The 14,310-nt window shown below is 39.3% G+C and overlaps 1 non-coding gene and 1 pseudogene across 1 annotated transcript; one reads left to right on the top strand and one right to left on the bottom strand.

Annotated features, from left to right (window-relative positions):
• Positions 1-5,673: 5,673 nt before the first annotated feature.
• Positions 5,674-5,780, bottom strand: LOC148577313 (small nucleolar RNA R71). The gene has a single exon (XR_015904698.1). It is a non-coding gene; the product is annotated as a small nucleolar RNA R71 (small nucleolar RNA).
• A 5,742-nt stretch (positions 5,781-11,522) lies between these two features.
• Positions 11,523-13,985, top strand: LOC148577312 (uncharacterized; annotated as a pseudogene).
• The last annotated feature ends 325 nt before the right edge of the window (positions 13,986-14,310 follow it).

Genomic DNA, 14,310 nt, shown 5'->3' with positions numbered 1-14,310 from the left:
TATTACCATTCGATGCCTTGATATGTGTGTTAAGTGATTTCAGGGATTATATGGCAGGAATGGCTTGGAGGATAGAGAGGAAGCATGCAAAAGTGGAAGGAATACAAGAAGTTAAAGAAATTGCTAAGCTGTCCAGCCTGACCTCTTCACACTCAAACAGTCATAACTTGAGCTACAGAGGTCCAAATGAGATGGTCCAAGTTGCGTTGGAAAGCTAACGTCCGGGGCTTCACAACGATATATAATTTGCCATAGCTACCCTGACGCCAGGCGACGCAAACACGTGGATCACGCGGATGCGTGACCTGGCAGAAACGCAATCCACGCAAACGTGTGGACAACGCTTCCGCGTCACTTTCCCGCGACCTGTACGTACCAGAATACGCTGGGGGCGATTTCTGGGCTGTTTTTGACCCAGTTTTCGGCCCGAAAAACACAAATTAGAGGTTATAAAGTGGGGGAATGCATCAATTCATAATCATCCGCTCATAATTCACAATTTTAGGTTTTTAGATGTAGTTTTTAGAGAGAGAGGTTCTCTCCTCTCTCTTAGAATTTAGGATTAGGATTCCTCTTAAAAGATTTAGGATTATTTCTTCTCAATTTCTAGGTTTAATGTCCCTCTTATTTATTTTCTATTTTATTTATTAATTTAATTATTATTTATCTTTTCAACTTGACTTATGCTACATTCATGTTATGATTTTCTTATTTAATACACATTATTGAGGTATTTCAGATTTAAGATTGCTTTGCTTTATTTATATTGATGCTTTTAATTTAATTTAGATATTTTCTTCCTTTTGGCTTTGGTTAAGTAAATGGTAACACTTGAGTTGTCAAACTCAGCAGTGATTAAAATTGGCAGATTACTAATTGATCTAGATCGCTCTAAAGCTAGTCTTCCCACAGGGATTGACTAGGACTTGAGGATCAAGCTAATTAGTCCACTTGACTTAACAAAGTGGGAGAAAAATCCAATTCTCATCACAATTAATAAGGATAACTAGGATAGGACTTCCAGTTCTTATACCTTGCCAAGAGTTTTAGTATTTATTTAAATTAATTCCTTACAATTTACTTTCTTGCCATTTACTATTCTTGCTTTTTATCTTATACATTAAAAACCCAAAATTCTACCTTTTTCATAGCTAATAATAAGTCATACCTCCCTGCAATTCCTTGAGAAGACGACCCGAGGTTTAAATACTTCGGTTTATAAATTTTATTGGGTTTGTTACTTGTGACAACCAAACGTTTGTACGAAAGGATTTTCTGTTGGTTTAGAAGCTGTACTTACAACGCGATCATATATTTGTGAATTTCTTTACCGATAGAAAATCAGTTCGTCAGCCCCCTAATGAAATGAAACTGATGCCTTTATATAGGCTTTACAAAATGAAAAATGAAATTGCAAACAAATTACAAATAAATGAAATTCCTATTCTAACTGTTTCTTGTGCCTTTGAGTGATGTCAATGGGCTCTACTTGCTTTGAATTTTCAATTGGGCATGGAATCAGATTAATTGAGCCTGAGTTACACTTCCAGGAGAATGGAGCATTTTTAAATTGAGCGCAGCGTTCATTCACCCACGCGTACGCGTCCCTCACGCTTACGCGTGCTTTGGCAATCTGGCATATCGACGCGTGCGCGTCATGTACGCGTGCGCGTCCCTTGCAGCGTTCTCTTAGTGAGCGTAGCGTTCTTCAATTGAGCGCTCCCCACGCGTATGCGTCACCTATGCGTACACGTGGGTCTTCAAACATGCCACTTCCACGCTGCCGCTCAGCCCACGCTTGCGCGTGCTTCTTCAGGTATGTCACACCCACGCATACGCGTCGATGGCTAAACTTCCATTCCAAATTTAGATTTTCTCAAAAACGCTCACTCATGCAACGTAGTGCTTTCTTTGCAAATGAGCGCTAATTACATCCACGCATACGCGTCATGCACGCGTACGCGTGGGTCTTCAAAAGTTGTTGCCCGACGCGTAAGCGTCTTGTGCGCGTGCACGTCGTAGCAATCCCGCGCCAAGAGCGCTCTCCTTGTTTAAATCATGGGCCACGCTTTTAAAAGTGTGGCCTAAGGCTCCAAAGCGTGCTCAAACTTCAAAATGTGTCAAAAATTCTTCCTTTGAGCTTATTTTGTACTTTTTGCTTCTTTTTCTTCATCTTTTCACCTATCATCAACCAAACAGATACATCAAAGCCTTGGCATAATCATCAAATCTTGCATCATTCATATTATCAACTAAATCTTACAAGAAATCTAATGAAAATGCATAAAATTACTAATGTTTGATTGAATCAAGACAAGCTTGAAATTCTCACTCAAACACTTACTTATTGCCTAAAAATGCATGAAAACCAAGTAAAAACTAATGATAAAGGCTTGTGAAACTAGCCTAAGATGACTTGTCATCAGCACACACAGGGGAAGGCTTGCTGTTGGCAGCACTAGCATGACCTGTGCGCCCACACAATCCAACTAAGTTTTACAACCTGTGCGCACGCACACGTTGGAAGGTGCGTTCTGTTGGGGGCGCTAGCACGCCTTGTGCGAGTGAACAGAATTGTAAAAATTTGTACCTGTGCATACGCAAACCCCTATGCATATGCACATGATGAGCGGATAATTTATACGCTTTTTGGCATTGTTTTTACATAGTTTTTAGTATGATTTAGTTAGTTTTTAGTATATTTTTATTAGTTTTTAATTAAAAACAACATTTCTGGACTTTACTATGAGTTTGTGTGTTTTTTTGTGATTTCAGGTATTTTCTGGCTAAAATTAAGGGACTTGAGCAAAAATCAGATTCAAAGGCTGAAGAAGGACTACAGATGTTGTTGGAATCTGACCTCCCTGCACTCAAAGTGGATTTTCTGGAGCTACAAGAGTCCAAATGGCGTGCTCTCAATTTCGTTGGAAATTAGACATCTAGGGCTTTCCAGCAATATATAATAGTCTATATTTTGCCTGAGTTTAGATGATGCAAACTGGCGTTTAACGCCAGCTCTCTGTCCTATTCTGGAGTTAAACGCCAGAAACAGGTTGCAAAGCAGAGTTAAACGCCAGAAACATGTTACAAACTGGCGTTTAACTCCAAGGAAGACCTCTACACATGAAAGCTTCAATGCTCAGTCCAAGCACACACCAAGATTTTGGTGCCGTTGTTAAGGATCACAATTTCGTGCACCAAGTTTTTGGCGCCGTTGCCGGGGATTGTTCGAGTTTGGACAACTGACGGTTCATCTTGTTGCTCAGATTAGGTAATTTTATTTTATTTTTTTGATTTTTAATTTTATTTATTTTCAAAAAAAAAAAACAAAAAAACAAAAAAAAAATCTTCAAAAAAATTTAATTTATGTTCTTCAGAATTTTTAAGAAAGAATTCTAGAGTTTCATGAAGCATGTTGAAGCCTGGCTGGCTATAAAGCCATGTCTAATTCATTTGGACTGGGGTTTCCACTTATCAGCATAGAATAAAGTTGGATGAAGTATCAGCTATTATATGTCTGATTTGTATCTGCTGAAGCTTGGCTGGCGCTTGGCCATGTCTAGTGTTTTGGACCGGAGCTTTCAATGAAAGCTTGGCTGGCTAGTAAGCCATGTCTAATTCCTGGACTGGAGCTTTAGACTAACATTGCAAGATTCCTGGAATTCCTATTAAAAATTTTGAAATCCTTATTTTGCTTTTTCCAAATAATTTTCGAAAAATACCAAAATTTTTAATAAAATCATAAAACCAAAAAAAAAAATAATTTTGTTTTTCTTGTTTGAGTCTTGTGTCAAAATTGTAAGTTTGGTGTCAATTGCATATTTATCTATTTCTTGCATTTTTCGAAAATCCATGCATTGCATTCTTCATGATCTTCAAGTTCTTGATGAATCCTCTTGTTTGATCTTCATATTTTCTTGTTGTGTGTTGCATCTTGTTTTTCATATGCATTCTTGCATTCATAGTGTCTAAAAATTAAAAATTTCTAAGTTTGGTGTCTTGCATGTTTTTCTTTTTTTAAAAATTTTCAAAAATAAGTTCTTGGTGTTCATCTTGACATTCAAAGTGTTCTTGGTGTTCATCTTGACATTCATAGTGTTCTTGCATGCATCAATTGTTTTGATCCAAAACTTTCATGCATCGAGTCTTTTTTGTGTTTTTTTCTTTCCTCATAAAAAATTCAAAAATCAAAAAATATCTTTCCCTTTTTCTCTCAAATTTTCGAAAATTTGAGTTGACTTTTTCAAAAATTTTTAAAATCTAGTTGTTTCTTGTGAGTCAAATAAAATTTTCAATTTAAAAATTCTATCTTTTTCAAATCTTTTTCAAAAATCAAATCTTTTTCAATTCTTCTTTCATAAATTTCGAAAATTTCAAATTGATTTTCAAAATCTTTTTTCTTATTTTTATTTCATATTTTCGAAATTAATGCTAACAATTAATGTGATTGATTCAAAATTTTTAAGTTTGTTACTTTCCTAGTAAGAAAGGTCCAATCTTTAAACTCTAGAATCATATCTTTTTAGTTTCTTGTTAGTCAAGTAATCAACTTTGATTTCAAAAATCAAATCTTTTTAAATTTCTTTTTCAAATCTTTTTTTTTTAATTAAGTTTCAATCACATCTCTTTCAAAATCAATTTCAAAAATCTCTTCTAACTACTTTTCTAACTTCTTATCTTTTCAAAAATTAAGTTTCAAATCTTTTTCAATCAATCTTATCTTTTTGTTTGATTCTTATCTTTTTCAAAACTACCTAACTAATTTCCTCTCTTCAATTTTCGAAAAGCACCTTCCCCTTTTTCAAAATTCCTTTTTAATTAACTATTTGTTTTAAATTTTAATTTGATTTAATTTTATTTTCCTTTCTTAATTTTTGAATTTTAACTTTAATTTTTAATTAAAAACAAAAATATTTTTATTTTAATTTATTTAATTTTCGAATTCTCTCATCTCTCATCTCCTTCTATTTAATTATTCATCTACTAACACTTCTCTTCCACCCAAAATTCGAACACCATCTTCCTCTCTGTGTTCGAGTTTTTCTCTTCCCCTTCTTTTATTCTTCTCTTCTACTCACATAAAGGAACCTCTCTGCTGTGACATAGAAGATTCATCTTCTTTTCTGTTTTCTTCTTTTTCATATGAGTAGGAACAAGGATAAGAACATTCTTGTTGAAGCTGATCCTGAACTTGAAAGGACTCTGAAGAGGAAGCTAAGGGAAGCTAAAGCACAACTCTCTGGAGAAAATCTGACAGAAATTTTCGAAAAAGAAGGAGACATGGCTGAAAATAATAACAATGCAAGGAAGATGCTTGGTGACTTTACTGCACCAAATTCCAATTTACATGGAAGAAGCATCTCAATCCCTGCCATTAGAGCAAACAATTTTGAGCTGAAACCTCAATTAGTTTCTCTAATGCAACAGAACTGCAAGTTTCATGGACTTCCATCAGAAGATCCTTTTCAGTTCTTAACTGAATTCTTGCAAATCTGTGATACTGTTAAGACCAATGGGGTTGATCCCGAGGTCTACAGGCTTATGCTTTTCCCGTTTGCTGTAAGAGACAGAGCTAGAATATGGTTGGACTCTCAACCTAAAGACAACCTGAACTCTTGGGATAAGCTGGTCACGGCTTTCTTAGCCAAGTTCTTTCCTCCTCAAAAGCTTAGTAAGATTAGAGTGGATGTTCAAACCTTCAAACAGAAAGAAGGTGAGTCCCTCTATGAAGCTTGGGAGAGATACAAGGAACTGACCAAAAAGTGTCCTTCTGACATGCTTTCAGAATGGACCATCCTGGATATATTCTATGATGGTCTGTCTGAATTATCTGAAATGTCATTAGAACATTCTGCAGGTAGATCCATTCACCTAAAGAAAACGCCTGCAGAAGCTCAAGAACACATTGACATGGTTGCAAATAACCAGTTCATGTACACTTCTGAAAGGAATCCTGTGAGTAATGGGACGCCTATGAAGAAGGGAGTTCTTGAAAGTGATACTCTGAATGCCATATTGGCTCAGAATAAAATATTGACTCAGCAAGTCAATATGATCTCTCAGAGTCTGAATGGATTGAAGGAATCATCCAACAGCACTAAGAGGCATCTTCTGAAGAAGAAGCTTATGATCTTGAGAACCCTACAATAGTAGAGGTGAATTACATGGGTGAAATCTATGGAAACACCTATAATCCCTCATGGAGAAATCATCCAAATTTCTCATGGAAGGATCAACAAAAGCCTCAACAAGGCTTTAATAATGGTGGAAGAAACAGGTTTAGCAATAGCAAACCTTTTCCATCATCCACTCAGCAACAGATAGAGAATTCTGAGCAGAACCCATCTAGCTTAGCAAATATAGTCTCTGATCTATCTAAGGCCACTGTGAGTTTTATGAATGAAACAAGGTCCTCTATTAGAAATTAGGAGGCACAAGTGGGCCAGCTGAGTAAAAGGGTCACTGAAACTCCTCCTAGTACTCTCCCAAGCAATACAGAAGAAAATCCAAAGAGAGAGTGCAAGGCCATTGATTTGACCATCATGGCCGAACCTACAAGGGAGGAGGAGGACGTGAATCCTAGTGAGGAAGACCTCCTGGGACGTTCAGTGACCAATAAGGAGTTTCCCTTTGAGGAACCAAAGATATCTGAGGCTCATCTAGAGACCATAGAGATTCCATTGAACCTCCTTCTGCCCTTTATGAGCTCTGATGAGTATTCTTCTTCTGAAGAGAATGAAGACGTTACTGAAGAGCAAGTTGCTAAGTACCTTGGTGCAATCATGAAGCTGAATGCCAAATTATTTGGTAATGAGACTTGGGAAGATGAACCTCCCTTGCTTACCAATGAACTGAATGCATTGGATAGGTAGAAATTACCTCAAAAGAAACAGGATTCTGGCAAATTTTTAATATCCTGTACCATAGGCACCATGACCTTTGAGAAGGCTCTGTGTGATCTAGGGTCAGGAATAAATTAATGCCACTCTCTGTAATGGAGAAACTTGGGATCTTTGAGGTGCAAGCTGCCAGAATCTCATTAGAGATGGCAGACAACTCAAGAAAATAGGCTTATGGACAAGTAGAGGATGTGTTAGTAAAGGTTGAAGGCCTTTACATCCCTGCTGATTTCATAATCCTAGACACTGGGAAGGATGAGGATGAATTCATCATCCTTGGAAGACCCTTCCTAGCCACAGCAAGAGCTGTGATTGATGTGGACAGAGGAGAGTTGGTCCTTCAACTGAATGAGGACAACCTTGTGTTTAAGACTCAAGGATCTCCTTCTGTAACCATGGAGAGGAAGCATGAAAAGCTTCTCTCACTGCAGAATCAACCAAAGCCCCCATAGTCAAACTCTAAGTTTGGTGTTGGGAAGCCACAACCAAACTCTAAGTTTGGTGTTGAACCCCACATTCAAACTCTAAGTTTGGTGTTGGAAGGTTCCAACCTTACTCTGATTATCTGTGAGGCTCCATGAGAGCTCACTGTCAAGCTATTGACATTAAAGAAACGCTTGTTCGGAGGCAACCCAATGTTATTTAATTATATCTATTTTATTTTTTTTTCTTTTGTTATTTCATGTTTTATTAGGTTGATGATCATGTGGAGTCACAAAAACCACTAAAAAAAATCAAAAACAGAATGAAAAACAGCATTAAAAACAGCACACCTTGGAGGAGGAGCATTCTGGCATTTAAACGCCAGAAACAAGCGTCTGTCTGGCGTTTAACGCCAGAAACAAGCAACAAGTTGGCGTTTAACGCCAGAACAAGCATATACCTGGCGTTAAACGCTAGAAACAGGCTACATTTGGGTGTTTAACGCCAGAAACAAGCAGCAGTCTGGCGTTAAACGCCAAGATTGCACAGCAAGAGCGTTTTACACACCTAATTGGAGCAGGGATGTTAAGTCCTTGGCCCCACTGGATCTGTGGACCCCACAGGATCCCCACCACTTCTTCTCTCCTCTTCACACCCTTTCATAACTCTCTTCCCCAAATACCGCTCACCAATCACTTTAAACACTCTTTCCCATCACCTCTTCACCATTCACATCCATCCACTCTTCCCCATAAACCCCACGTACCTCCAAAATTCAAACACTTTTCCCTCCCAAACCCAACCCTAATAGCCGAACCCTAAACCTTCCCCCACTCCTATATAAACCCCTCATTCCTTCTTCATTTTCACACAACACAACCCTCTCTTCTTCCCCTTGGCCGAATACACCTTCTCCCTCTATCTCCTCCATTTTTCTTCTTTTTCTCCTTCTTTCTTTCTTCTTTTGCTCGGGGACGAGCAAACATTTTAAGTTTAGTGTGGTAAAAGTATAGCTTTTTGTTTTTTCATAACTATTAATGGCACCTAAGGCCAGAGAAACCTCAAGAAAGAGGAAAGGAAAGGCAATTGCTTCCACTTCTGAGTCATGGGAGATGGAGAGATTCATCTCAAAGGTCCATCAAGACCACTTCTATGAAGTTGTGGCCAAGAAGAAAGTGATCCCTGAGGTTCCTTTCAAGCTCAAAAAGAATGAGTATCCGGAGATCCGACTTGAGATCCAAAGAAAAGGTTGGGAAATTCTCACCAACCCCATTCAACAAGTCGGGATCCTAATGGTTCAAGAGTTCTATGCAAACGCATGGATCACTAGGAACCATGATCAAAGTGTGAACCCAAATCCAAAGCATTGGCTTACCATGGTTCGGGGGAAATACTTAGATTTCAGTCCGAAAAATGTAAGGCTGGCGTTCAACTTGCCAATGATGGAAGAAAACGCACACCCCTACACTCGAAGGGTCAACTTTGATCAAAGGTTGGACCAAGTCCTCATGGACATATGTGTGGAAGGAGCTCAATGGAAAATTGACTCAAGAGGCGAGCCGGTTCAATTGAGAAGACTGGACCTTAAGCCGGTAGCTAGAGGATGGTTGGAGTTTATTCAACGCTCAATCATTCCTACTAGCAACCGGTCTGAAGTTACTATAGATCGGGCCATCATGATCCATAGTATCATGATTGGGGAGGAAGTGGAAGTTCATGAGATCATACCTCAAGAACTCTACAAGGTGGCTGACAAGTCCTCTACTTTGGCAAGGTTAGCCTTTCCTCACCTCATTTGCCACCTCTGCAATTCGGCTGGAATTGACATAGAGGGAGACATCCTTATTGAAGAGGAAAAGCCCATCACTAAGAAAAGGATGGAGCAAACAAGAGAGCATGGATCTCAACAAGAGCATGAGGAAATTCCTCACCATGAAATCCTTGAGATGCCTGATGACAAGTCATCATATACCCTTTTTAATAGTCTTTTCCTTCATTTTCATTTGGTTTTATACACTTTCTTGTACTCTAAGTAAGTAATTTGGAATGAAATTGCATAACTTCTCTTAATCAAACAACCACCATATAATTGATACTAAATCATGAGGTTTAGACCAAATTTAATTGCATTTCTATGATTTGTAAACCTTGTGAATTTGGTGATTCTTTGATTGGTTGTTTTGATTAATTGTAGGTGAAGAAAAGAAGAAAAGAAGAATAGCGTGACCTAAGAAGCGTGGTTCAAGGAATAGAAAGTGTGGCCAACAAAGGAGAAAGTGTGGTGCAACAAACCATGGAACTCATTCCAGGAGCACCAAGCACTAAGAGAGCGCTACACTCACCTCCAAGGGACAAAGGCACAAAGCTCAGCTCACTTTGTGAGCTGAGCACAACACAAGGCCAAGAAATAAGGAAATGAGGAACCAAGCTCAGCTCACAAAGTGAGCATTATCGAGAGCGCTAGAGGAGAAATTCAAGAAAAATGATTTCCAAATGCATGCTCCAAGACTTGAACCCATGACCAAGGGGAAAGGGTGGAGGCGCTACTCACATGGAAAATAAGCCAAAAATTGGCCAAATGCACTCGCCAGGGTTCGAACCCCACACCTTGAGAAAGCAAGGAAGCAAGACAACCAAGAAAAGGGGTAGCGCATGCTTCCCATGGGTTTCGAACCAAGGACCCTTCCTTGGATACACCAAAGCTCAGCTCACAAAGTGAGCTGAGCGCTACCCCTTGGAGCAATGAGGCACGCATGACACGGCCAAGGGATGGGGAGCGCGCAACAAGACACGGTCCCTGGGCAGCACACAACGCACACACATTAGCACTAGCGCTCAGCTCACAAAGTGAGCTGAGCTCTCCCCTGATGCACCCAGCAACAAGCACGCTACCATTCCTCACACTAAGTGTCAAAGCTCAGCTCACTTTGTGAGCTGAGCACTCCCCTGGGAGATGCATTTGGGCTGAAATTGAGATTTAAAATTCCAATTTAATTCAATTCTTCACCAAATTAAAAGCCCATCCAAATTCCAATATCCAAGAATGGAAAGTGTATAAATAGGAGTTAGTTTGATGTAATTAGGACTTTTTGGGAGACTTCATTTTGAATTTTCTTTTTTACCTGCATTTTGATTTTGAGCTTTTGCTTCTGCAATTTTTCTGTTCTTGGAGAATTGGGAAAGAGAATTGAATTCTCTTCTTCCCTGTTCTTGCTTGAACTCTCTTTTATTTTCTTGCTTTGGATTTTGAGTGGAGAATTGAAGAAATTCTGTTTCAATCTCACCTTGAGATCCTTGTTTATTTTCTTTCTGCATAATTGAATTTGGATTACTGTTTAGTGCTTCTTCATTTACTTTGTTTCTGCAATTTACTTTTCTTTACTTCTTTTGCAATTGCTCTTGTTGGATCAAGGAAGGATTTGAGATCTAGACTTGTTATCTAGTCTCTTCCACTCCTGAGATCTCAACCCCTTTTGATTTGCTGCAACTTAAGCACTGCTTTCTAGTTCTTTAAATTCTCAAGTCATTTTACTTTTCTGTTAAGATCTACTTCACTGCACTTCAATTTTCTCTCTTATGTTTAATGCCATTTACTTGTTTCTTGTTCAAATTCTGCAATCCCAATCCCCAATTCCTTTTATGATTCAAGCAATTTACATTTCTTGCACTTTAAGCTTCTGTTATTTACATTTCTTGCAATCTAAGTTTCTGCACTTTATTTTACTTGCTCTTTAAGATTCAGCTTCTTTATTTTCCTGCTCTTTAGTTTACTGCAATTCTCCCTTTCCCTTTTACATTCTAAGAAATTTAGTTTCTGTTAATCACAAACACTCAACCAATACTTGATTCGCTTGACTAAATCAACCACTAAACTAAAATTGCTCAATCCTTCAATCCCTGTGGGATCGACCTCACTCATGTGAGTTATTATTACTTGATGCGACCCGGTACACTTGCTGGTTAGATTGGATGTTGAAATTCATTTTCACACCATCAAGTTTTTGGCGCTGTTGCCGGGGATTGAAATAGGTTGACAATGATTAAGTGAAGTGGAGGTCTAGATCAAGCACTTTTTCTTTTCTATTCTTTAATTCTTTGACTAACACACTAACTGTTTAAATTTTTGCTTAAGCTAACTAAAACTTCATTCTAGCAATAGATTGAAGTATCACTGGTTGTGTTCCCTGTTATGTTGTTTGTATGTCAAGTACAGGGAGAGTTGTTCATGTTTTATCTGAAGCTGACCAAAGAACTCTAAGGAGATTGAGAAGAGCTGAAAGAGGGAAAGGCATTGTTGGAGAGGAAGAATCTGAGGAAGAATATCACGAGATGGAAGGAGATCCATCTAATCAAGAAGGAGGGGTTAACAATAACCCACAGCAGAGGAGAGTACTGGCCTCCTATACATTTGCAAATGCTAGACATTGTGGGAGCAGCATTCTTACCCCTAATGTCAATGCAAACAACTTTGAACTGAAGCCATAACTCATCACATTGGTCCAAAACAACTGCTCTTTTGGAGGAGGACCATTGGAGGATCCGAACCAACATTTATCCACTTTCTTGAGGATCTGTGACACAGTTAAAAGCAATGGAGTGCATCCTGACATATACAAGCTGTTGTTATTCCCATTCTCTCTCAGGGACAAGGCCACTCAATGGCTAGAAACATTCCCGAAGGAAAGCATTAACACTTGGGATGACTTGGTGAGCAAGTTTCTTGCCAAGTTTTATCCCCCTCAAAGGATCATCCGGTTAAAGACTGAGGTACAGACATTCACACAAATGGATGCTGAAAATCTGTATGAAGCATGGGAGAGATATAAGGCTCTGCTGAGGAAATGTCCACCAGAGATGTTCACTGAGTGGGACAAGCTGCAGAACTTCTATGAAGGGCTCACTTTAAAGGCTCAAGAGGCACTTGATCATTCAGCCGGAGGCTCGTTGCAACTCATGAAAACTGCAGAGGAAGCCCAAAATCTCATTGACATGGTGGCTAACAACCAATACTTCTTTGCTCATCAAAGACAACGCCAACCATCACAAAGGAGAGGAGTAATGGAGTTGGACGGAGTGGATTCAATCTTAGCTCAAAACAAAATGATGCAGCATCAAATTCAACAACAATTTGAGCAAATGGCCAAGAGGATTGATAATCTCCAAGTTGCAGCAGTCAACACAAGCCAACCATCAACCACTTGGGAGCAAAATGAAGAAACTCAAGAGGAGCAACAGCAAGAGCAAGTCCAGTACATGCACAACCAAAATTTTGGACCAAATGAAGTATATGGTGATACCTACAACCCCTCTTGGAAGAATCATCCCAACCTTAGGTGGGGAGATAACCACAGTCAACCTCAGCAGCCATGGCAAAGAAACTCCACCCAAAACAATTGGAGAAACACAAACTACAAAAACCAGGCCTCTAACCAAAACACATACAGAAAACCACAAAATACCTACCCCAACTCTAACCAGTACCCATCCCACAACCAAGCCTCTAACCAAAACACTTACCCTCAACCATCAACACCCCACACTCAACTCATTTCACAAGATTCTCAGAGAATTACCAACCTGGAGCTCCTAATGGAAAAATTGATGAAGAACCAAGAGATGACCACAAGGAACCAGGAAGCCTCCCTGAAGAATATGGAAAGGCAAATTGGTCAACTCTCCAAAAAGATCACCATTGAAAGGCCATCAAGCTCACTACCTAGTGACACTATTCCTAATCCAAAAGAGGAGTGCAAGGTAATACAGCTAAGGAGTGGCAAGACCCTGGTGAGAAATGAAGAAGCAGTCAAGAAACCAAAGGAAAGTGACGAGAAACAAGACAAGGAAGAGAGGGCCAATGATGAAAAAGTGACAGCAAGCAAGCAAGCCTTAGAGGAGCTCAAAGAAAAAGAAGACCGGCCACAACAATCAAGAAAAGGGAAGGAAGCAATGGGGGAGCCAACCAAGGAACAAAGACAGGACATGAACTCCATACCTCCACTGCCATATCCTCAAAGATTCAGCAAAGAGACTAAGGACCAACACTTCCCAAAATTTCTTGAAGTCTTCAAGAAGTTGGAGATCAATATCCCTTTGGCTGAAGCATTGGAACAAATGCCTCTGTATGCAAAGTTCTTGAAAGAGCTCATCAATAAGAAGAGGAGTTGGCAAGAAAAGGAGACTGTGCTTCTCACTGAAGAATGTAGTGCTGTGATTCAAGGAGGTATCCCACCAAAGCTCAAAGATCCAGGGAGCTTTGTAGTTTCATGCACTATAGGCAAAATAACCTTAGACAAAGCTCTCTGTGATCTTGGTGCTAGCATTAATCTGATGCCGTTGTCAATGATGAGAAAGCTTGCCATAGAAGAACTCAAACCTACCAGGATGTCTTTAGTAATGGCTGACAGATCAATCAAGACACCTAATGGCATTGTGGAAAACTTGTTAGTCAAGGTTGGGGAGTTTATTTTCCCCGCAGACTTTGTAATTCTGGATACAGAGGAAGAAAGAAATAATTCAATTATCTTGGGAAGGCCGTTTTTAGCCACTGCCAGAGCCATTATTGATGTGGAGAAGGGAGAGATGATTTTCAGGGTGCATAATGAACACATGGTCATTAATGTCTTCAAATCAATGCAACACCCCCCGAACAAGAGAACTACATGAAGGTGGATATGATAGAAAGTCTGGTAGAAGAAATGTTAGAAACCACTTGTCATGAGCTACAGGAAGAAGAAGCAGCAGAAATCTCCATTGAAGACAAGGAGAAAGAGAAGCCAAAACAGGAGTTGAAGCCCCTTCCCCATCACCTCAAGTATGTGTTCCTGGGAGAAGAAGAAACTTTACCCGTGATCATCAACGCTTCCTTGAATATGGAAGAAGAAACAAGGTTGATTGCAGTATTGAAAGCTCACAAAGCAGCCTTGGGTTGGACAATTGATGATATCAAAGGCATCAGCCCAGCCATCTGTATGCATAAAATTTTGTTGGA

Source organism: Arachis ipaensis, chromosome B1, assembly GCF_059453495.1.
Source record: "Arachis ipaensis isolate K30076 ecotype BB chromosome B1, ASM5945349v1, whole genome shotgun sequence".
NCBI classification, from domain to species: Eukaryota; Viridiplantae; Streptophyta; class Magnoliopsida; order Fabales; family Fabaceae; genus Arachis; species Arachis ipaensis.
Note: the sequence above shows the minus strand (reverse complement) of the source record. Positions and strands in the feature narration are given on the sequence as shown.